The sequence below is a fragment of the Ziziphus jujuba genome, chromosome 11, assembly GCF_031755915.1.
Source record: "Ziziphus jujuba cultivar Dongzao chromosome 11, ASM3175591v1".
Taxonomy (NCBI): Eukaryota; Viridiplantae; Streptophyta; class Magnoliopsida; order Rosales; family Rhamnaceae; genus Ziziphus; species Ziziphus jujuba.
In genome coordinates, this window is record NC_083389.1 from 2,456,353 (window position 1) to 2,480,719 (window position 24,367).

The 24,367-nt window shown below is 39.4% G+C and overlaps 1 pseudogene; it reads left to right on the forward strand.

Moving 5' to 3' along the window:
* The first annotated feature begins 1,044 nt into the window (after positions 1-1,044).
* On the forward strand, positions 1,045-20,025 carry LOC132799906 (NAD(P)H-quinone oxidoreductase subunit 2 A, chloroplastic-like; annotated as a pseudogene).
* The last annotated feature ends 4,342 nt before the right edge of the window (positions 20,026-24,367 follow it).

Sequence of the window (24,367 nt, forward strand, 5' to 3'; positions counted from 1 at the left end):
TAGCCGTGAAACATGCAAAACTGAGACCAAGGCGAGGTAAAAGCTTAAATGCCTTGGTCGAAATCATTACCTAGTTTGTTTCATATTTGGCTTATATTTTTAATTCTAGCAAATTGTGTAATCTAGGCTAGATAAGTTGGTGCACAAAGACACCAAAATATGTTGTTTAAAGTATACTAGCCAAATTAGGGTTTACGAAAAGCCAAGCACCTAGATGACATGGAAAGCACCTTGGTGACAAGGATGGTGACATGGAAGCTACTTGGTGACATGGAGCTTCACCATTCGGCCTCTCTCTCAACCAATGCATGAAAGGACATGTGTCATCATGCATGAGGACTACTTCACCATGAAGCAACTAATGAGGTAGCAACACTTGTCAACCAACCATGATGCATGTGGCTAAGTTACTTTACACATGTGGTTTTGCTTCACCATGAAGGACTTGTTTGTATTGGTCCTTAAAACCGATCATGGTGTTCTGTCACATCTATTTTGTATGCTATAAATATGTATTACATCTCAATGAATGAATATATTGAATTTTGGAGAAATATACCTTAGTTTCCATTTGAAACCAAGAGAACACCAAAACCGGCCTTGTTACAATTTTTCCAGCAGCTTATTACATCAAAGGCGAGATACACCTTCACCCCAAATCAATTTCAATCCTTCATACCTTGTTTTCTTTTGATTAACCTTGCCCTCATCCTTTCAAATTGGTATCAGAGCCTGGTTTCATAAATCCCTCAACAAAAACCAATTCAAAACTCACAAAACACCGATCGGTTTAAATGGCTTCCTCACATTTTTCAGCACCTTCAACTCCCATGTTTGATGGCCACAACTATCCTGTTTGGGCAATCAAAATAAGATCTTATATTTAAGCTTATGACCTTTGGGAGCTTGTTGAAGTTGATTATGAGGAGAACTATGACTTGTACAACTCCTAGACAAGCATAGGAAAAGCTTCGAGAGGAGTTCCAAGGAAGTACAAGATCAAGACAGATGCAACTGCTCAACCTTAGAAGAGAATTCGAAAATATGAAGATGTTGGAGCATGAAACCATGAAAGAGTTTTCCAACAAACTTATTAAGATTGTCAACAAAATCCGGTTGCATGGTGAGTTTTTACCAGATCAAAGGATTGTTGAAAAGATCCTTATATGCCTTCCAGAGAAGTATGAAGCAAAGATCTTAACTTTGGAGGAGACAAGAGACCTTACACAACTCACAGTTGCTGAATTGATCAATGCCTTGCAAGCCAAGGAACAAAGGAGGAGTCTTCGGCTACAAGGTGAATGAAGCTCGGGTGAAGCAGCCCTTGGAGCAAATAACAAAGGTAAATCAATCCAGCAACCAAGGCCTTTCCAAAGGCAAAATAGAGGCAAGGAAACAACAAACCAAAGAGAGAACAAGATGACATATGGTCCTTGCATAATTTGTAAAAAGCAAGGACACACAGCTAAGATATGCTGGTGGAGACCGAATGCTCAATGTAAAATTTGCAAGCAATTTGATCACATGGAAAGAGTTTGCAGGCAAAGGAACCAAAGGCAAGAAGCTAGACATGCTCATGAACCCGAAGAGGCAAGTGGTGAGCATGCACATACCTTCACAGCAACTTGCAACCTTGCAAGCTCAATCAGACTCATGGATCTTGGACAGCGGGTGCAAAAATCACATGTGCAACAATCGGGACTTGTTTGTCAAGTTTAACCCAAGAATTGCAACAAAAATTAGGGCAGAAAATGGACAAATCATGGAGGCTCATGGAAAAAGAGATTTGGTCATTAAAACACCGAAAGGTACAATTCAAATTACCGATGTTTTATTTGTACCAAATCTATCCAAAAATTTACTTAGTGTGCCTCAACTTATGAAAAAATGATATACTTTGAAGTTCTTAGATAAATGTTGTGAAATATCTAAGGATGAAAAAATTATATTACTTGTCCATATGAAAGACAATAGCCTTGTAATTGATTTTAATTAATAAAATCAAATGGCTATGAATACCAAAATCCATGACGAATCAAAGCTATGGCATAGAAGGTTCGGCCACTTCAACTATGCCACCATGAAGCATATGCATACTCAACAAATTGTTGAGAACTTACCACAAATCCATGGAGATGATGCTGTTTGCAAAACATGTCAACTTGGCAAAATCAAAAGACAACCATTTCCTTTGACTACAATCAGCAAGGCAAAGGAAAAATTACAATTGGTGCATTCGGATTTGTGTGGACCTATGAATGAAGTAACACATGCTGGGAGGAAGTATTTTATCATCTTTATTGATGATTATTCAAGGAAGTGCTGGATCTACTTCCTCAAACAAAAATCAGAAGCCGCAGCCACATTTGAAGAGTTCAAAACACTTGTTGAAAATCAAGCACAAACAACCATCAAGGTAATTAGAACCGACAATGGTGGAGAGTACATATCCAAAACTTTCCAACATGTCCTTGAGATAAAGATTGAAGTCTTTGATGCAGCAACCTATGATAGTGTGATGGTACGAATCGCTTCCGCATGGCTCCTTTCATTTGTCACCATGTAGTAATCAAGTCATCACCAACTCTCCTTCGGTGTTTTGCTCATTGGTCCACCGTTGGAGTGTATAATGGCTAAACTCCATTGCTACCAATTTCACCTTCTTAGCCTCCGAATAATTATGGCGGTCAAATATCATCTCCATCTTTTCTTCCCACTCCAAATATGCTTCGGGGTCACTTTTTCCCATGAATGGTGGGATGTTGATCTTGATATTGCTAAGATTGTCATCTGTTCCTTCCCTCCTATACCTTCCACGGCCAGCTCTCTCTTGGACATCAAAGGTTTCATCCATGTCTTTCCCAAAGTCTCCACCGAATGGCTCCTCATTAAATTCCTCTCTCAGTCTCTCGCGACCTCCTCGTTCTCGGCCTCGTCCTCTATGGAATTCTTGCTTATTTTTTGTGTTTGAAATTCCTTGGGAAACTTCCAGCCTTCCCATCCTTTGATTCACATGCTCAACTTGAGCACTAACCCGCTGTATTGACTCCAAAACAGCTCTCATGTCCACTTGGTCTCTGCTCCCCGTAGCTCGAGCATCGCCATGGTATGCTACGGACTCCTCCTCATTGATCCTCAAGGGTGGATCTCCTCTTCTTATTCTAGAATCTGCCATGTTAGTAAAATACTGCAAAAATAAAATAAATCCTCACAATATTCACTCCCTCACGTGTTTCACTCAAACAAGGTCTCGACACTAGTGTTTGCACATTAGTTTCAGCTTTTAACGTCTTTTAAGCTCACACACTTGCCTTTTTCCACTCAATGTATTATCTCAAAGTTCTAATTAAAACACCCACAAAACAGCAATTAGATCACTAGTATGTTTTAATTAAACTTATCAACAAAACAGAAACAAAAGGCAGGCAATACCGAAAGAATCCAACAAATCCTAATTTCTCGGCTTTCTAGACAAGAAAACACAAAATAATGGGAAAACGTTGGAATATTTGAAAACTGGACCAGATGGTAGTAGATTATGAGTTCAAGAATAAAATTCCAGAAAACGAAATTCAAATACGAACAAGAATCAAAGAGAACAAAAATATAGAAAAGTGTTGGTTGTTGTTCTTGTAATTCAAGTTTTGTATCAATTCCTTTAACTAATTTTAATCCAAAAAAATTTAAACGCCCAAAATCCAAATATCCAGCAGCAAAAAATAATTTCCCAGCAACTCAAATATTGAATAATAATAAAAAAAACCAGCAGCTCCAACAAATTTCCAGCAAACAAAACAAACTCCAACAAACTAAAATAATTTTTTTTTTTTCACTCACAGAACATAAACAACTGCAGTAGCAAGAATAATTACCAAAGTTGCAATTCCAACTCCAGAAATTCACCAAACCTGTGATCTCCAAATAAACACAAATGTGCAGTTTTTTATTTTTTTCATTTTTTATATATATGTTGCTGCAAACCCTTCTTTTTTTTTTTTGAATATATGAATGCAAATATTTAAAACTAAAACAGCCAAAGTAAATAAAAAAAACCCAAAATTAACAAGAACAATGATGAAAAACAACCAACAAACTAGGAAAAATACGATAAAACTAGGAAATCCTAATTCAACTAGGAATGAATTTTTATTTTTTTTTAAGATGCAGAACGTGTATGGTAATAGAAGCAACCTTAACCTAATGCTAAATTGCAGAATAACACAAAAATAAATAAAGCAAATAAAGATAGATCAAATCTAAACAAAATTTAGCTCTGATACCAAATGATACAAACCTAGGACGACCTGCTCCTAAACCCGTATTATATTAGCCCGGATCTTAATTAAGTTCAAGTTCTAATGGAATGGACCTTAACCCCTAACCAACCTGTGGTTAGAAACCTTGGTATAGTGTAGACGCCACAATAGGGGATGGAAAACCTATTGACAAGTCATGCTAAACAACCAATTCTCTAATGGTCTTTTAGGTGTTCTAAAAGAACAAAGAGATAATTAATCTCACAAGTATTTTCTTAATCAAATCAAAGTTGTATTCATATTGAAAAATAAGCCTTTCAATAGGCTACAAAGCCAACAAATAAAACCCTAGAACATAAAGAAAATCGGCCACCACACAGAAAGAAACCTAGTTGGCCGAAACACAACTTCCTTTCCTAATCTAAGTTTGATTAATTAATTCCTTTATATTAAATTAGGAATTACTTAATTTACAATGGAAAGAATAAAATAAAAACCTTCCTAAAGTTATTTGTCCAGAAAATGAATAAATAAAAGCCAAAAAGTAGTGGTAGTTTCCTAAAACAAAAAGTAAAAACAAATTAGGAAACAAAAAATGCTAGCCTTTTGATCAAGTTGACTTTGATCAATCTTTGACCTCTTTGAGCTTCAAATCAGCTTCTAGATGCTTTTGAGGATGCCAAATAAACTGAATATGAAGTCCCACACGTTGCCCATGCTTGGAAAAATAAGAAAAGGCTAATACAGTAAAATACAGTAAAGCTAGCAGAGGTGGAATCTTCTAGTTCTTCCTATTTGACCCGAAACCGATCGATCTAGCCATGAGCAAGTTGAAGAGAGCTCTAACAGGCCTTGGAGGACTGAACCCACGTATGTGGCAAAATACGGGGATGACTTGTGGCTAGGGGTGAAAGGGCTTCTAATCCTCTCCCGGCTAAAGAACACCAATCCGCATCTTTCTCTCTTTCGCTATGAAGCATAATCAAACCTCATGGGCCCAGGTACTGCTATCTATGCAACTAATGGATCCCTTCTGACTCCCCCGTCTTCATTTGTTACAGATCAGCTCGAAAGTACCCCTTTATATTATGATGATAGGGGTGGATGGTAGGGCTAGAACAGACATAATCGCTGGAACGGCTAGAAGTGGCCCGACTATCTTCCATAAATATAAAAAATATATATATGTATATGGATATTCGGCGTTTAATGAGATAGTCAAGTTCTAGACTCAAGCTAGAAAAAAACAAGACTCTCATCACCCATATCACTCAACAACCCAACCTTTTCATTCAAACCAGTAATGTGGTTCCATGTCTCTGATGATTCGGCAGGAGGAAAGAGGCAAGGCTTTGACAGATCCACTGAAGCACTGGAAAAATGTTGACCATGATATCTAGAGAAAGCAGGTAAGCCTTTAAAAGAAAAGCTTTGAAGCTGGTCGTGATATAAATTTCATCTAAATAAAGGCAGGTGCCATCCCCGCTGATTAAAGGAAAAACTCTTCACTGGGAACACTCTTCTCCCTCTAGCTACTATTCTCCGGGCTTAGGAAAGATTATTCTATAAAATAGCCCATTTTCATTGAAAAACAAATAAATAAAATATTTCTTCGGTTTCAAAATCGGTTGATGAACAAGAATAATCTATTGCCTCCACTTCAATACATTACAAAGAAGCTAGTCGCTAGTTTAAATAGGCATTCCCCAGCCGGAAATCATATGTTGAGTAGGAGCTCGTTCATCAACCTGTGAACAGAAAGACCAAAAAAAAGCAAAAACTGTACAAGAGCGAGCCAAAAACGGGCACTTTTTCTTCTCTTGCAACATGGAATGAAGTGTATTACTTTGTCCTTGTATGGACTAATTAAGTTCCCCACTGGGAGAGCTTTAGAGGGAATAGGGGTGGACATCTATATGCACTTTGTGCTTTTTCTTCTTTTGAAACATATTATTTTGCGTAGCATTAGTCTTTTTTTTCAAACTGCTGTTCAAATCTCTTTTCAGCTTCCGCCTAAAGAAAATGGTCAGATCAACCATAGTTAAAGGAGGAGTTTCATGGGTTGTCAAAGACTCAAACAACTTCAGCGGAAAACCACCCCAAAGCCAAGTCACTATGGTATCTCCTACTATAGGTATGGCACTAGCTAAGCTTGTAATTACTGTAGCTCCCCAAAAGCTCATCTAACCCCAAGGTAGTACGTATCCTGTAAAAGCTGTCACAATCATTAATAGAAAGATTACAACTCTGAGACACCGAATAAATTCCCTAGGACTGCTATAACTCGCATGATATAGACGTTTACTTGCTTGAAAAGGTGCGGCTAGTCAGGAGTCGAACAGAAGCATGAGTTGAGTGGTGAGCTAAAGCAGGGTAGCGAAACTAGGAATGGAGTTGGCTTGTTAGAGCTAGGCTGTTGAGTTAAAGTAAGCGAGCTAGTCATACGAGCCAGTGCATCCTTCAGGCCGACAATGAAAAACTCCACCAAAAAGTCTGAGGGTAGACTTGGGATTTGATTAGACAACGTTCAAACCCTTTGTCATTAGACCACTATCTATGCATGTATTTTCGGCCTGGACTCTCGAATCTTTTGCTTCTCGGGTGGTGGCGAACAATGCAGCTTGTGTTGCGGGAGATGCCCGCCCGTAGGGCCCGGCCTGCTTCTCGCCGGAAAGAACCGTTCACTAGCTAGTCGGACTAGTGGGGGCCCTATCAGGAGACATATTGAAAACCATGCCTTTTTGAATTCTTTATTTAATTATGGCATAATAAAATAAATGAAATGTGAAATTCTTGAGTAGTGACAAGATCAGCGGGAACATCTGCCAGAGCGAGCTCAAAAAAAATAGGCCTTTCTGGCTAGATTCTTTGTTAGGAGTTTGTTTACTGGGACAAGATAGTACCCGTTCTGTTGTCTCCGAGAAGGACAAAAAGGATGAATACCGAAGAGAGAATGCGGCGTTGTATTATTGTAAGTTGTCTGTTCCGAACATTTCCTGAAAGTAGACGACAAGTTTTAAATCTTAATGCGGGCAAGGCCTATCTCGTTGGAAAAGTCCTTTTCACCACAAAAGGGCTATGGGACTCGAACCCAAATATTCCAGCCAGTACCCCTCACAAATAAAAATAGTCCACTGTTGGCGGAAGCCAATGTCCCGGGGTCCCGGGGACTCATTTTGACTGAAACAAGGGGTGGGTCTTTACCAGCTTCAAAATATTCGATTTTAGGGAAGCCAAAAAACATGTGAACGCCTCTACGCGAGCCTTACTTCTTTGTGTTAGTTGACCTAAGCTGCACCATTACTGCTGGGGTAGGGCTAGGCCTCCGAACCGTATGTGGGATGAGTTTCTGCCTCATACAGCTCGGGCCGAAGATAAGAATCGAATTGGGTTGAGAGAAGTTTATGAATCGAGTAAAAAAAAAATCGTGATGAGAAGGCCCTATGGAGTAAAGGGAAGCGTGTACGTTGTCACACTCCCTGCCTTCCAAAGGTTCCTAAAGGACAGGCCAGACGCAGCAGAACGACGACCCGGGAGCGGATTCCCCACCGGCAGGGGGACAGGAGACCAAAGTGCTTCGATAATATAGATCATGAACTACTTCTGGGCCTCCTCCAGGCACACCTAGGACCGGAGAACGCCCCCCTTTTCCAACTAATAGAAGCATTTTGCAAAACGGACATTTTAGATAAAGAAGGCAACATCGTAGAAATAGTCGAATTGCCTATTTTGAGGATCCTCAATACAAAAGAAATAGTTCAGGAATTACTAAAGATGGGACTACAGGGTTGCATTCAATCCTCAAAAAATAGGATTTGATTGAGTATTGAGGAGTCAAAGAATTTAATCTCCCAGTGAGGTCCAATGTCTTCAACGACAAGTGCTTATTCATCTGGAAGATCAGTGGCCAAAGGTAAGTCATCAGGCACTGGATGTGCAGCGAGGAAGTCCGCGAGTGCCTATCCTTTTCCTTACAAAGAAAGTGGGTTTTTTAGCTATGGGCCTAGCAAAAGAAAAATTTGGATAGGATCATATCGGATCTCCCCCTTTCAAAATTGGAGCTAAACCTTTTAGGAGGGGGAGTTCCCCTAGATGTGTTAAAGTAGCATCGAGTTTCGCTTGGAAACTGGCAAGTTTATAGCTGCCAGATAAGTGGTACCTGTCCAGTAGGAAAGTAAAAACTTTTTCGTTGCCTACCTCATTCTGGTTTTTTTCATTTTTTTTTTCGGTAGTCATTTTTTATGCTGGCCCTTTTGATCTCATCCATATTCCAATCGAAGGTTGAAGTTTCATTCATTCTTACAACTATCTTTTTGAAGCAGATAGTTCACAGTGCTCATTCTATAGAAAAAGTAAAAGCCAACTCATTCACAATGCCGATCGAGTTTATACAAATCTTCCCCAATACTGGGAAGATCGGAAGCGTCGTAGGTAATTTGAGGTTGGAAGAGCCTGGTGTTTCCTGACTTTCTGGAGTTATAACATTTGAATTTCTCTTACATTCCACATTCCCGAAACGGATCCTATCAAATATTTCCCCTTACCTTGAATTCAGAACTTGCATAATGAGTTGCATCGACATCTTTGCCCGTGATCGAATGTCCCTTTCCCACGCCACCAATCGACGAATGCTGAGGAAGGAGTGAATCAATTGATGCAACCAACCACAATACAATACACCACCCGAGCAACTATCCAACACCCGAAAAGGGGGAATAATGCCAGGAAGTGACCAGCAACTCCAAGTGAATAACCCAACCGCGACTATCTAACCAACTACCGATGAACTAATCAACAACCGAACAAGACTAAATCCAAGCGAGTGAATGAACGAGTCAGGGGTTTGTAAAGAGCAAAGGACTAAAAAAAAAATTCACTTGGTTGGGGCAGAGTTTCAGCCTGCCTTCCACCGAATATAAAAAACCTTACAGCTGCCTAACCTGCTGACATTCCAGCGAAGAGAGTCATTATTTGTGTCACATCCTCGAATTCGAGAGAAGCCCTGGTTCTAACCACCCTGAATGAAGAGTGGGCGAACAAAATGCAGAACATATCAAAGATGTTGAATTATAAGAAAGAGGGGGGAAGGAGGCAAAAGAACAAAAAAAAAGAAGGAAAAAAATAAGGGCTGCACAAGACGAAAAACCAGAGGCAGCGCTAAGGTGCGAGGGGAATGTGAAAACAACAATAGTTCTACATGAAGGTCTTATATGGAATGGAAGAAGGATCGGTAAAGTTGAGAAGCAGAGAATTCGTCGGATTCATTCAAGCCATTGCGAATAAACAATTGGTAGAACTCCGCAACTTTCTTGTTCATCGCTTCCTTACGAGAGGGCTCCCTTCAAACACTTAAGCCAAGTTTTCGTGCTCCTTTCAAACATCTCACTCCGATCTAATCCATATATGGCTTGGCCTGGAAGTCGAAGTCAGGAATGGAAAGAAGCTTAAAAGCTCCTTTATCAAACCTTCCCCTTTCTCTAATAATAAGGTAAGCAAACATCAAAGCCCAGCAAACCCAACCTATACAAAGAGCTCTTTTCAGCCCCTACTCCTAACAAGTGAAAGTAGCTGGCACCCACCATACCTTGCTTGCTTCGGGGCCGATCTCTTGTATCTATATCTATATCTATCTATATATATATATATTATATATATAGATATAGATAGAAAAATAGATTGAGTTTGTTCCACCACAAATGGATTTCGCCACATGGATTGGATAGAGTCCCCTGATCTCGACATCCAACTGAACGGGAAATGCTTGCTTCTATTCCCTCCCTCCATAGCCGATTGAATTGTTGGGTCGACTCATCACATCCTGGGGTTGAAGAAGGTCCCAAGGGTTCGGTTGTTCACCGATTCAAGTGGTACGTGAGTTGGGTTTAGAACTTTTTAGGGAGGCCTGAACCGACTTCAAATCGATTTCCTAGCTTTCTTTAGCGGTTGAATCTCTCTCCGGGTTAGTCCGCTCACAAATGCGAAATTGGGGAGCAGAAGCCACTCGCTTCACTAAGGGCAAGGAGCAAAAACCACTCAATTCTTTGTGAAATTAAGGAGAGCGCAGCAACCAAGGTGCATATTATCATATAGAAACAAGCGAAGCGTAGCGAATCACATAGATAAGCCCCTACCTGCTAGCGCGCGGATAGATAGGGCGGGCGAAGCACGAAGGGGATGGATGTCCGAGCGGTTGAAAGAGTCGGTCTTGAAAACTGATGTATTGATAGGAATACCGGGGGTTCGAATCCCTCTCCATCCGCGAAGTCATAAGTTCTCTCTTGCATTCTATAATAATTCAAGACAACAAGAAAGCAAGAAAATGATAGCGATCGGTTTAGGAGCGTCACGGGAGGGGGGGGGGGGCGAGAGCTGAGCCCGCACGCTCTATGCTTTTCCCCAGCTTTCTTTCCAGTAATTTATTCTATCTCTTGTACCCCCTGTGTCTAGGGATTCCTGGGGCATGAGTTAAGCATATAGTTGATTGCTCTTTCTTTCGATTGAGCATCGGTACTTTTGGAATATCTCTCTGTAGGCGTGCAAAACAACAAAGCATCTGATTTTTAAAAAATTTCCTGTGCTAAACATATGGGCCCAGTTGTATTTGATTTGAACTAATTCGAATCTCGTGACCCATGATCCTTAGGAAGGGCTCGATCCCAGACCAGGCTCCGCTCAAGGCGATGGATGACTATCCTTATTTCTTTTCCTTACGTTACGACCTACTCCGCTGCTGTTCTTGCTCTTTTTGAATCAGTTGCATTTTATTTGGAAAGGTCATCCCATATCGGTATTACAAAGTAGTTCCGGAGAAAGGCTAAATTTAATGGATTTAGGAGCGAAATAAGGTGGTTATCTTCTTCTTAATAGACGCAGGCCCCGGCATCGGCTCGAGCTAAATCAAAGTAGCAGCGGATGAAAGAGACAAATTGGTTGCCAAGCTCCTTGATGAAATCAAATAAAAGATTCCTTCGGCAGCAGGAAAGGCAGTTGACTTCGTTGACCCTGATTGGAGCAAACACGCAATATACACGGAGGTCGGAACTGCAGTATAGTATATATACGTCAAGGCCGACCAACTTCTAAAAAAACTGAAGATTAAGTTGACTCCGTTGATGCATTAATGACCAAATAAAAAAAAGGTAAAAGCACTACCTCCAAGCTACACCCTTCTCTGCTACCAAATCATAGATCTTCCAGAACAGACAAAAAAAAGCGAATGAGCTCACTCGATTCGCGTCTGATCCTCCATTTTTTCTCATACACTGATGCAGAAAAGAAGTAACTTAAAACCTTTTTAAAACGAACTCTCCACTCCCTATTATGGGGACTTTTAAGAGGCCCTCGGGTTACATAAAAATGGTCATATAATGAGATCCACTCATGGGAGATAGGTACGTTACCCCCCTCGGGGGGATAGTCATAGCTAAAAAAATGCCAGTAACTATCTGAATGACTAAACAAATACCAGCTAACGGACCGAACCCCCACCAATAACTAAGATTGCTCAGGTTGGATAATCTATCAAATGCTTATTCAGTGTGGAGGCTATAGGTTGTTTAAGAAGAGAGAATCGTTGGTTCCTTATAGTCATTTATCTTTCCTATCGTGACCACTCTGGTTCCCCCACCTTTTTAGCGTTCTGGGGCCCTACTTACTTACTATATATATATTGAAATTATATATATATTTTGAAGATTCTTTTTTTTCCGGGAGAAAGAATTCTAAAAAAAAAGGACTTTTTACGCAAATCCTTTTCTTTTAGGAAGATGTAATTACGATATTGACCTTCCTTGCTCAGCTTTTCCTCTCCCGGAGGTGATCTTAAGAAACAGAAAGGATTATTTCGTGTGGCTCGTCCGGATTGTTTTGATGGCTGGTAGCGGTTAGAGCAGGAAGTGCGACATTGATGGGTTATTCAAATAAGAGGACTTCACCGATCAATCAAGTACTAGCATAAAGTAGAGCTTGGATAGCTGTTAGGGTCTATATAAATGTGAAAAGCAGATTCCCCTACTCGTTATCCAAGCCACGCTTGAAACAAGGGGCGAAGTGGGGCCATCACCTGCCTATTCAAGTAATCCTGTTCTCCCTAACGAGCTAAGCCAAGACAAAGAAGCAATCCAATGAGTGAAATCCTCCTCTATCAACCGGATATGAAAGCCCATCCGCACCTGCCTCACTATTGGTCCAAGTCCATATCTTCCAAAAACCCCATTTCTTCAAAAATTCTTCTTTATTAAAGCCCTGCTCCCATTCTTTAATACCATCAAGTTCTGAATTATCAGCTAAGATAGGAAGCTAAATCATCGCATAAGGGTAAAATACATGCATTGGATAGCAAGTCCGAGGATAGCTAGAACTAATGAACTAGGTTAACTCATCAGAATAACCGCCCCTCTTAGCCCGATAGCGCTTTAGGAAAGTCTTATGAAAGATAGAGTCCACTTCTAGGTCTTTGATCTCACCCAATCCTGTATGCTATGATAGTTTGAAGAGTCTCCATCCTTTTTCTTTCTTCCTTAAATGGCGCTTTGGCCTGTTACACGTTATACACCTTCTCCTTTTCCTAAAGCCCATAAAGAAATGCATAAAAAAGAAAAAAGGAAAGATGTTGACCGGAGAGATTTCCATTTTATGGAGAAAAGCAAAAACGAAAGTTGGATAATTTGTCCCCTTCTTGCATCTAGTCTCGTCCCTCTAACCTTAACCTAAGGGTTCGGGATATGTATGACCAGCCAAAAAGAGGCCCTCTAGATGCCTTCTAAAGTATTCCGAACAAAGGTTGAAGTTTCATTCATTATTACTAGACGACTACCTTAAAAAAGCCATTAACAACATCTTCTTGGGGCTAAGCATTTCCACTTATTCAAGGCAGAAGGCGTTAATGAAAATGTTGATGAAGAAAGCTGACCCCCTATGAGCCGTTTTACAACCTTTCTTTTTCGGAGGGTCGGCGGGACATGGGAGCCTCAGCTCATGCATCGGTTTATCGCCGGCAAGAACATCTTGATCGAAAGCTCCACTGTTTTGAATAATGATAAAGACTTTTCTAAATTCGATCAAATTGATCGAGAATCTCATCATCTGTTAGGTGGGCCAATCATCTATCATGAATCCATTTGGAGGTGCATTGAACAACCAGTGTCGTCTTGTCTTCATCCGTTCCCCTATGACCTCAGGACTTGGCCGTTCCTTTCTTTAGCAAGGATGAAACTTCTAATGTCATCGAGACCAACAGAAAGAAATGCGCCTCCCACTTCGCCAGACACTTCTTTTCTTTCTTTTATTTTTTTTCCCCATAAGCTAAGGCATGTTCTTCATGTTGCAACTGATGGAAAGATGGAGAATCATCTACCCCGAGAATAAGACTTATGTAATCCCAAATATCTTTAGCAGTTGCAAAAGAGGTGATGGTGTATATGGGGCTCAAAGGAAGTACTGAAGACAGAAGCTCATGCCAAACAATAGCCCCTTATGCCTTGTGAAAACCGAAACAACTTATTGGCACGCACCCGGCACCCGTGTAACCTGCACATACATGTGTGCATGTATGCGTGTACTTTAGCCTCGGGTGGGCGGGATAAGGGTTTAGGAACGTAACGGAGCTAATAAATACCGGAACGGAGAGATAACAAGCTTATTAGCTACCCCATAAAGGGACGAGAAATAGCTCCCGAAGGGAGATATTTCGAATGGTGAGTTGTCATTTTTGATTTCTTTCCATGAAAGGGGGGCGGGCTGAGACCAGAACATAGAACACATCACCATAAGTCTCAGGATGGGCCATCCCCGTGGTAGGAAACACGTCCCAGTCCCTTACCGTTAATTAGCTGGCGAGACTCCTTACCCCTTACCCCAACCAATACCATGAAAGCCCTACCATTATATTCAAAAAAATGAAAGCTGCCATGATGTGATTTTCACACACAACAAGCTTCTTCAAGCGAGGTCTCTCACATCTCCTGATGCTTGGGTACAGCCCTACCCTTGTATCCCGCGCTTTCATTCTATGCTAAATCTCGATACCTTTCCCTCGTCGACTTTTCAATGAACTCGTGTAAAGGCTCTCAAACGAAGGAGCTATCCTTAGGAGACAGACAAAAGCAGAGGCAGGCTTAGTAAGCTTTCTCACCTGGATCAACAGAAAAAGTAACTGAAACTCGATCGATGGAAGTTGCAATGGAAGTTCCCTCTTCTCTTGGTCCAGCCTATCCAATTGTCGGAAAGGGAGAATGAGCGGGCGGACCTCCCACACAAACACAAGGGTAGGAGGGGGTCAACCTTGTTCGTCTAACCCCAATCAACTACATCCGACAGCCAATGAAATGCGGCCTTTTCAGCAACTGGTTACTAATGATATCCAGATCTTTGACTAGTTAATTGAATTGTTAGCTAATGATCCTAGTCAACAGCCTATCGATGATGCGTTTCGCATCTCGGCGCCCCTATAGAGTAAGGCTCTTCTTCTGCGAGACTCCATCAAAATCGACCACTCGTTGGTTGGTGTTCAATTCTTTTTATTGAGACTATGCCTTCAATTCCATTCTTCGTTTCCCTAGTCACAGTATTCTTGTCCACTTTATCCGTGACTCTAACCTATCCTTAAAAGAAGCTGGATCATTTGGAGTTAGATCAGCTGGAGTAGCTACTTACCTAACAGGTGTCCGAATCTATACCAAAGTCAGTAACAAAGGGAGAAGAAAGCTCCTTCAGTGACAGCCAAAGAAAAATGCTTTTTTTGAAACACGTTGCTGAGGAAGGCCACTACAGGATTACAATTGTAGGGCTGGTTCCACTTCAACCTTCCTGTGAATGTTACCCCAGTGTTGGGATCAAAAAAATCTCTAGTGTCCTCATATTGGATTTCGTGGACACTAAAGGGTAGGATGTCTCCATCTATTCTTTATTCCTGGCAAAACCCAACCGGCGATTTACGACAAGTCTTTCTTCATTTTTAGAGCAAGAAGCGGAACTACAAGAAAGCTTTCTTTATCTTTATGGATAACCAATTCATTTTCAAATATAGTTTCCACTGCTTACATCCTTCTGTAGTATGGGGACCTTGATGGAATTTGGTGTAGGTTTATGTTGTTGTACCCTAGAGCACAATCATTCAAGGTGTTAGTCAAGAATGATTGTTGTTGGTTCTTGATTTTGTTTTTTTTTTTTTTTTTTGGGTTTGTTTAGGTTTTGTTTCTGGTTTTAATGGAGGTTTAGGGTTCTTGAAAAGGTTGTTAGCTTTTGGGAAGAAGAAGAAACCAAAAATGTAGTAGTTGAGAGAGAGAGAGCCAAAAATGTTGTTTTTCAAAATTTGTTTTTTGAATATTTTCTTTCTCAACGTTTTTCATTACAATTTTCATACTTTTAAATACATCAAAAAGAAAATAAGGCATGCTGCCATATTGAGCAATAAATATAAAAGCATTAAAAGTAACCAACCAAGCCAAACTACCTCAACTAACTTTAATCAATGTGCTGGGCATGCAAGAAACCTTCTTTAATGGGCAGTTCAGCTTGTATAAGGCATTTGAATTTAAAAACCAGCTCCATTTGACTTGAAAATTTTAGGGAAGCCTTTTTGAATATTAAACTATGTTTTACCCAAAAACCAGATAAAACAAAGTCCATTTACCCATTCAAAAGTAATCAAACCCGAGGCAGTTTTGCCCAGTTTTCTGGGCAATAACACTACACAAGGGTCAGATTGTTTTGGGCTTAACTCAGCCTTCCCAGCTCCAAATTGGGCCATTCGTTTTGCTGCTTCTTCCTCTGTATATCTAGTTTATCGTATCCAAAATTCAGATCCAAATACCAAACCTACTTCAAACGGTATCCAAGGAAGTGGACTTATGTTGCTGGAAATATAATTCCAGCAACTAGACAAAAAAGGCCTTAAGCTAGATAATGAGCTTAGGGCATTACAAAAAGGATATTGTTCTTGAACATTACAAGATAAAATAGAATACATAGACATAAACAATGTTTGGTCTTTGATGTTGCAAAACAAAGAGTGCAAGTGTAACCGAACTACCCAACACATCCTTGAGTAGTCATCAATGAAGGTTAGGAAGTACTTACATCCTCCAATTGATGAGAAACTCATCGGTCCACACACATCCGAATGGACTAGCTCAAGCTTCTCCTTAGCTCTCCATGAACCGGATTTAGGGAATGGAAGCCGTGTGGGTTTCCCTAGTTGGCATACATCACATAGGCTTTTCATCTCCTCAATCTTTGGCATGTCCTTCACAATGGCATTGGTGTTTTTCATGGCACCATAGCTAGAATGCCCAAGCCTTTTATGCCAAAGTTGAGAAATGGACTCCACTTTGGTTTTTAAGGCTTGTTCATTCTTAACTAGGTCCAATCTATAGCTTTTGTCCTTCAATGGTACCTTAAACAGCTCATTACCACAAGCATCATATATGATACATCCATATTTTGCAAAATTTAAAGCAAAGCCTCTTTCTACCAATTGTGCTACACTAAGCAAGTTTTCACACAAACTAGGAACATATAGCACATCTTTTATAATTTTGGTACCTTCCTTGGTGTTCAAGCACAGATCTCCTTTGCCTTCTACTTTCATGAACCGACCATCACCAATCTTCACTTTGGTTTTGTAGTTTCGGTCAAGCTCCATAAAGCCATCCTTTTGGAAACTCATGTGGTGTGAGCAACCACTATCCACAAGCCAACCAAGACAACTACTTGTGGCTTTAAGGCATGTGGCCACAAATAGGTTCTCGGCTTCTTCATTAACTACATTGGCTTGTTGTCTCCTTTGCTTGCATACTTTGGCAATGTGGCATTTTTCTCCACATCTTTCACAAGATGCATCCGGCCTCCAAAAACACTTGGATGGTGGATGTCCAAGCTTCTTGCAATGAGGGAAAGGTGGATGTCCTCCTCAGTTTTGATGGCTTTGTTGTTGTTGTTGTTGATTCCATCCATTTTTGTTGTTGTTTGTGTTGTTGTTGGTTGTAAAACCGGTTTGGTTGGTGTTGTTGCTCTTCCTTCCATTATTCTTCTTTTTGTTGCCGTGGCAACCATAGAATGCACTCTCTATGGTCTCCTCCTTTCTAATGGCTCTCCTTTGTTCGGTTTCTTGAAGAGCATTGATGAGCTCACTCAAGGTTATTTCACTAAGATTTCTAGATTCTTCAAGGGAGGAAATCTTAGCTTCAAACCTTTCGGGTAAGCTCACAGATACTTTCTCTAGTACCTTTTGATCGGTCAATTGCTCACCAAGGACCCGAATTTGATTTACCACTTTGAGCATCCTTTCCATGAAATCCTTGACAAGCTCATTCTCCTTCATCTTCAAGGTCTCAAACTCTCTTCTTAGGTTTAAAACTTGCATTTTCCGAGTTCTAGTATTTCCATGGAACTCCTCTTGAAGCTTTATCCAAACCTCTCAAGCACTTGTGCATGACATTATCCTTGTAAAAATGGAATCACTCATGGAGGAGTGCAAGGCAGTGAGGGCCTTGAACCCCTTGGAAACTTCGGCCTCATGTGCATTTCTTTGTGCTTGGGTTGCATTAGCTCTCAACTCCTCCACTACATAACCTTCTTCTATGACTTCCCATAAACCACAGGCTTGAAGGTAGGCTTTCATTTTTATACTCCAAATGGAATAGTTTTGGCCTTCAAACTTAGGTGGTGTTGGGGTTGCAAAGGATTGTGAGGCCATTTGAAAAAATGGTTTTTGAAAAGTTTTGAAAAATGGACACAAGAACAAGCTATCGGGTGGTGGTGTTTTGGTGAGTTTCAACTAGTCTTTTTGGGAGGTTTTGGTTTTGGTTGGAAGGCTTTAGGTGGGGGATCCTCTCACAAATAAAATGGTATAGGTTGAAAGCTCACAAGGTCGTAAGAAATTACACTATGCTCTGATACCATGATGGAATTTGGTGTAGGTTTATGTTGTTGTACCCTAGAGCACAATCATTCAAGGTGTTAGTCAAGAATGATTGTTGTTGGTTCTTGGTTCTTGGTTCTTGATTTTGTTTTATTTTTTATTTTTTTGGGTTTGTTTAGGTTTTGTTTCTGGTTTTAATGGAGGTTTAGGGTTCTTGAAAAGGTTGTTAGCTTTTGGGAAGAAGAAGAAACCAAAAATGTAGTAGTTGAGAGAGAGAGAGCCAAAACTGTTGTTTTTCAAAATCTATTTTTTGAATATTTTCTTTCTCAACGTTTTTCATTACAATTTTCATACTTTTAAATAAATCAAAAAGACAATAAGGCATGCTTCCATATTGAGCAATAAATACAAAAGTATTAAAAGTAACCAACCAAGCCAAACTACCTCAACTAACTCTAATCAATGTGCTGATGGACCCCTGACGTATACGAAGGAGTGCGGTTCGTTCGATAAATTCCTACCTCTCTATCTATCCCTGAGATGTTTGGATTTTTCAAAACTCCATGGACATGCAGAAGAGAAATGCTATCCCCACTTGGACCAAGACATAACTTTTACTTGTTCAAATAACAATTAAGGTGAAGCAAGGTCAGGAACACCGAGTCTCTTTATGATAAAGAGATTCATTTTGCAAGTTCATTATTACGGGTAGTTCCTACAAAAGATCAGACTAATGATGTATACAATACTTGAAAATTCTCAATGTAGATGCTACGTAGTTAGTTTTCATTCTTCAGAGACTACGAGTGTAATAGGAATATCCATTGACAAAAGGTTCACCCTAAGATGATCATCTTATGGCTATTGAGAACGAATCAAATCAGATGGTTCTATTTCTTAATCTTTCTGACTTGCTCCTATGGAACCAAGGTCAAAAAAATTGAGAAAAATCAATCATTCACAACCATTGATGAAGGATTCCTCAAAAAGTTAAGGATTAGTAATCCTTATTAGGAATTGAATGGGTTTCGGTCTTATACATACGCGAGGAAGGTAATCAAAAAAGAAAGAAGATAATTCCTTCAAGATGAAAGTCTCATGAACGGTTTTGAATGAGAGAAAGAAGTAAGGAATCCTCTTTTTGACTCTGACTCTCCCATTCCAGTTGTTGCTGTTCTTTCTGTTACTTTGAAAGTAGCTGCTTCAGCTTCAACCACTTGAATTTTTGCTATTCCCTTTTATTTCTCATCAAACGAATGGCATATTCTTTTGGAAATCCTAGCTATTATTAGCATGATATTGGGGAATCTCATTGCTATTACTCAAACAAGCATGAAACATATGCTTGCGTATTCATCCATAGGTCAAATTGGATATGTAATTATTGGAATAATTGTTGGAGACTCAAATGGTGGATATGCAAGCATGATAACTTATATGTTGTTCTATATCTCCATGGATCTAGGAACTTTTGCTTGCATTGTATCATTTGGTCTACATATCGGAACTGATAGCATTCGAGATTATGCAGGATTATACATGAAAGATCCTTTTTTGACTCTCTTTTTAACCCTATATCTCTTATCCTTAGGAGGTCTTCCTCCACTAGCAGGTTTTTTCGGAAAACTGCATTGTTTCCGGTGTGGATGGTAGGCAGGCCTATATTTCTTGGTTTCAATAGGACTCTTTATGAGCGTTGTTTCTATCTACTATTATCTAAAAGTAATCAAGTTATTAATGACTGGATGAAACCAAGAAATAACCCCTCACATGCAAAATTATAGAAGATCCCCTTTAAGATCAAACAATTCCATCAAATTGAGTATGATTGTATGTGTGATAGCATCTACTATTCCAGGAATATCAATGAACCCGATTATTGAAATTGCTCAGGATACCTTTTTTTAGCTTCTAGAAACTATTTCTTAGTTCAAAATCCCTCTTACTAATTGAAATCAAAGAACTAGCAGATCTGTTATGCCCAAAATGGGATTGGGCTAGGGTTATGAACTTATAATCTATAATCTGATGATCGAGTCGATTCCATGATTATAAGTTCATTCCATAGCAGACTAGACCGAAATAGGGTTATATACATTCTAATTTTGAGAAGGGGTCATTCAAATGTATCTAAATAGATACTATGTTTCATATGGATCCCTACGTCGTTACATTCCATTTAAGATTAGGGATAAGCATAATCGGACCTGCTTTTTACGTATCTCTCATTATTTGGGACCCTATTCATCTAACCTCTTTGGGCTTCTATTGAATCGAGAAATAAGTGTGATTGTCCATCTTTTTTATATAATATATAAATATAAGATAAGGCACCCTCCAAATAATTCAAATTGAAGCAATTGGATGTCCGATTCGAGCCTATATGACAAGACCGATCAATAGAAATACTCTAACACTCCACCTTTGTCATATATTCCATACATCACATTGGAGAGATATCATATTCATCGAATACGATTCAATTTCAAGATGCCTTGGTGGTGAAATGGTAGACACATGAGACTCAAAATCTAAAGCTAAAGTACGCAAAGATTCAAGTATTTTTCAAGGCATAATATTGAGAATGCTCAGTGAATTGGAATAAGTTCGACAGTGGATCACAAAATCTTGGTGATCTTCTCTATCTAATGAATGGGGAGTCCGCTTTGAAATCATCCATCCTGCACCCACCCCACCCCCCGAGTATATGCTTCAATTGGAATCACACAAGGGTAGATTGATACAATAGAAACCTCTGGTAAAATGCCCCCCCCCCTAGTAACCCAACAGATAAAGTACATTACATAGTCCATTTTAGGGATTGGCGACTTACCCATTTGGTGACTTTGACGTTGGACGTTCCCAAAATGGGTACTATCCGGTCGAGTGAATTCAATAATAGACGCCTGTTGGCATTCTAGCTTTCCTTCTTCTTTCAGGGCCTATCTGAAAGAGAATCCAGTACTTATTGGTCGTGAATATCTGAATAGGACGAACCACTCTGTGGATTGCTTAAAAACAATTAGAATTAGTCAGTCAACTGGAATGTACACTATCCATATAGGGGTCAATTGAGAATATCCGTTGACCTGAGATGAAGAGAAATGTCTATCTATTTTATTTAGTTATTCAGTTAAACCAATGATTCATTATTATAGTAGATGGAAACAACCATTTCATCCGACATTCGTATTTTTGATTTTCCAATGGATTTATATCTTTCATTAATGGAAATTTTTTGATATAGTGAGTAATAGCTCTGGTTGTTCCCTATTCAAGAATTCTTGTTTAGGCAGTTCATACCATCCATCCATAATGTTTTGATTTAAGATTTCAATTCCTCCATGATGCGAATTCGCCCAAGCCCGCACAACCGACAACCCACTGGGATTCCGACCCGATACGGATGAAGACCGAGCCAATCACTAGAGCTTAAGCTAAGAGGTTTAGGGATCACCTTGCTTCATTTATTCAGGGCATTATTCATTCTCAAGAGGGCTTGTCTATTCCCGGAGAACCAAGACCTATTCTGACCATACAAGCGGTGAAAGCCGGTATGGAGCTGGGTAGCGGTTTTGGTACATTTTTTGAGTCTGGGCAGCAATAAATGGCTCCAACTCTTTATGGATTCAATAAATATCACTAAGAGGTCATGAAAATAAGTCAAGACAGAAGAAAAACCAACTTGTACGGACAGCTTCAAAATTTGGCCGAAAATTAGTATATTTTGTGCTGGCTTTACTGTATTTTGCTGAGTTGGCTTTTTCTCTTTCCTCCAAGCAAGGGAAACATGTGGGACTCCATAGTAAGATTATTTGGCATCTTAAAAAGCATATTGAAGCTGATTTGGGGCTCAAGTTGGTCAAAGATTAGTCAAAGTCAACTTAGTAAAAAGCTAGTATTTTAGTTTCTTAATTTGATTCTACTTCTTGTTTTAGGAAATTACCATTACTTTTTGGGTTTTATTTATTTATTTGCTGAAAAAATAATTTTAGGAAAGTTATTATTTCATTATTTTCATTGTAAATTAATTAATTCCTAATTCAAAATAAAGGAATTAATTCATCCAAATTAGATTAGGAAAGGGTGTGAAATTAGGCAATTTCCTAATAGGATTATGTGTTGGTTGAAATTTCCTAATCCTTTTAGGGTTTTATTTTTTTCATTCAAAGCCTATTTAAAGGCTTATTTTTCAAGAATAATTAAGCTTGAATTATATATAGAAAATTATTTGTGAGATTGAATTTTCTTTGTTCTTTCGAACACCAAAAACACCATTAGTGAATGAGTGTTTTAGTTTGACTTATCAATAGGCCTTCCGTCACCTATTGTGGCGTCTTCATTATATACCAAGGTTTCTAATCACAGGTTGGTTAGGGGTCAAGGTGACCATTAGAACTTGAACATAATTAGATCCGGGTTAATATAATACGGGTTCAGGAGCGGGTCGTCCTAGGTTCGTATCATTTGGTATCAGAGCCAAATTTTGTTTATGGTTGATCTATCTTTAGTTGCTTTATTTGTTTTTCTTTTATTCTACAATTTTAGCATTCGGTTAAGGTTGCATCCATCCCATACACGTTCTGCACCTTAATAAAAAAAATTTTGGTTTGTTGGAGTTTGATTTGTTTGCTGGAAATTTGTTGGAGCTGCTGGTTTGTCGATAAGTTGCTGGAGAATTATTTTTGCTGCTGGATATTTGGAATTTTGGGTGCTTAAATTATTGGATTAAAATTAGTTAAAGGATTTGATACAAAACTTGAATTACAAGAACAACAACCAACATTATTCTACATTTTTGTTCGATTTGATTCTTGTTTGAGTTTAAAAATTCTTTTCCTAAATTTTATTCTTGAATCCTTAATCTCTTACCATCTAGTCCAGTTCTTAAAAATTCCAAAGTTTTCTCATTAATTTGCTTTATTTTGCCTGGAAAAGCTGAAAACTAGATTTTGTTGATTTCTTTGGGTATTGCCTACTTTTTGCTACTGTTTTGTTGATAAGTTTAATTAAGACATACTTGTGATCTAATTGCTATTTTGTGGGTGTTTTAATTAGAACTTTGAGATAATTCATTGAGAGAAAAAAAACAAGAGAGTGTGAGCACAAAAGAGGGTTAAAAGCCGAAATTAGTGTGCAAACACGAGTGTCGAGTTCTTTATTGAGTGAAACATGTGAGGGAGTGAAATTTGGTGAGGTCTTATTTTCTTTTTGCATTATTTATACTAACATGGCAAATTCAAGGGTGAGAAGAGGAGATCCATCTTTAAGAATTAATGAAAAAGAGTTCGTAGGATTCCATGGCGGTTCCTGAGCTTCGTGGAGTGGTGAGCAAACGGATATGAAGGCTGTCTTGGAGTAACTACAGCGGATGAATATTCAATTTGACCATTTAAATCAAAGGCTGGACAGGTTAGAAACATCCCAAGGAGTGCCAAATATATGGTTAGATGCTCATTAAGGACAAGGTCGAGGTCGAGGAGGCCGAGGGCGACCAAGAGAGGAATTCGGGGGAAGTAACTATGGAGATGACTTGGAAGAGGGGTTTGATGAAATTTTTTAACCTCAAGAAAGGCCAATCTGTGGGAGACCAGCAAGGAATGAAGATGATGATCTTGGGAATATCAAGGTAAACATTCCACCTTTCACGGGAAAAAGTGATCCGGAAGCATATTTGGAATGGGAGGAGAAAATGGAGATGATTTTTGATTGTCATAACTATTCGGAAGCTAAGAAGGTGAAATTGGCAGCAATGGAATTTGGCCATTATGCACTCCAATGGTGGACCAATGGGCAAAATACCCGAAGGAGAGTTGGTGACGACTTGATCACTACATGGTGCCAAATGAAAGGAGCCATGAGGAAGCGGTTCGTACCATCCCATTATAATAGGTTGCTGCATCAAAGCCTCAATCCCTATCTCAAGGAAGTAAGTCCGTGGAGGATTATTACAAGGAGATGGAGATGCTTATGATGAGATTAAACATGAATGAGGACAGAGAAGCAACCATGGCAAGATTCCTTTGTGGTTTGAATTGTGAGATAGCCAACCAACTAGAATTGCAACAATATGTGGAATTAGAGGAGATGTTGTATGTGGCTATTAAATTGGAGCATCAATTCAAGAGGAGGGGTGTAGGCTCACGTTTTGGAGGAGTTTCCAGAAGCGGGAGATCAATTCCAAGTGGCTGGAGAAACAACCCACCCTATGAAAGCAAGCTAAATCCGAAAGTTGGAGAAGAAAGTTCAA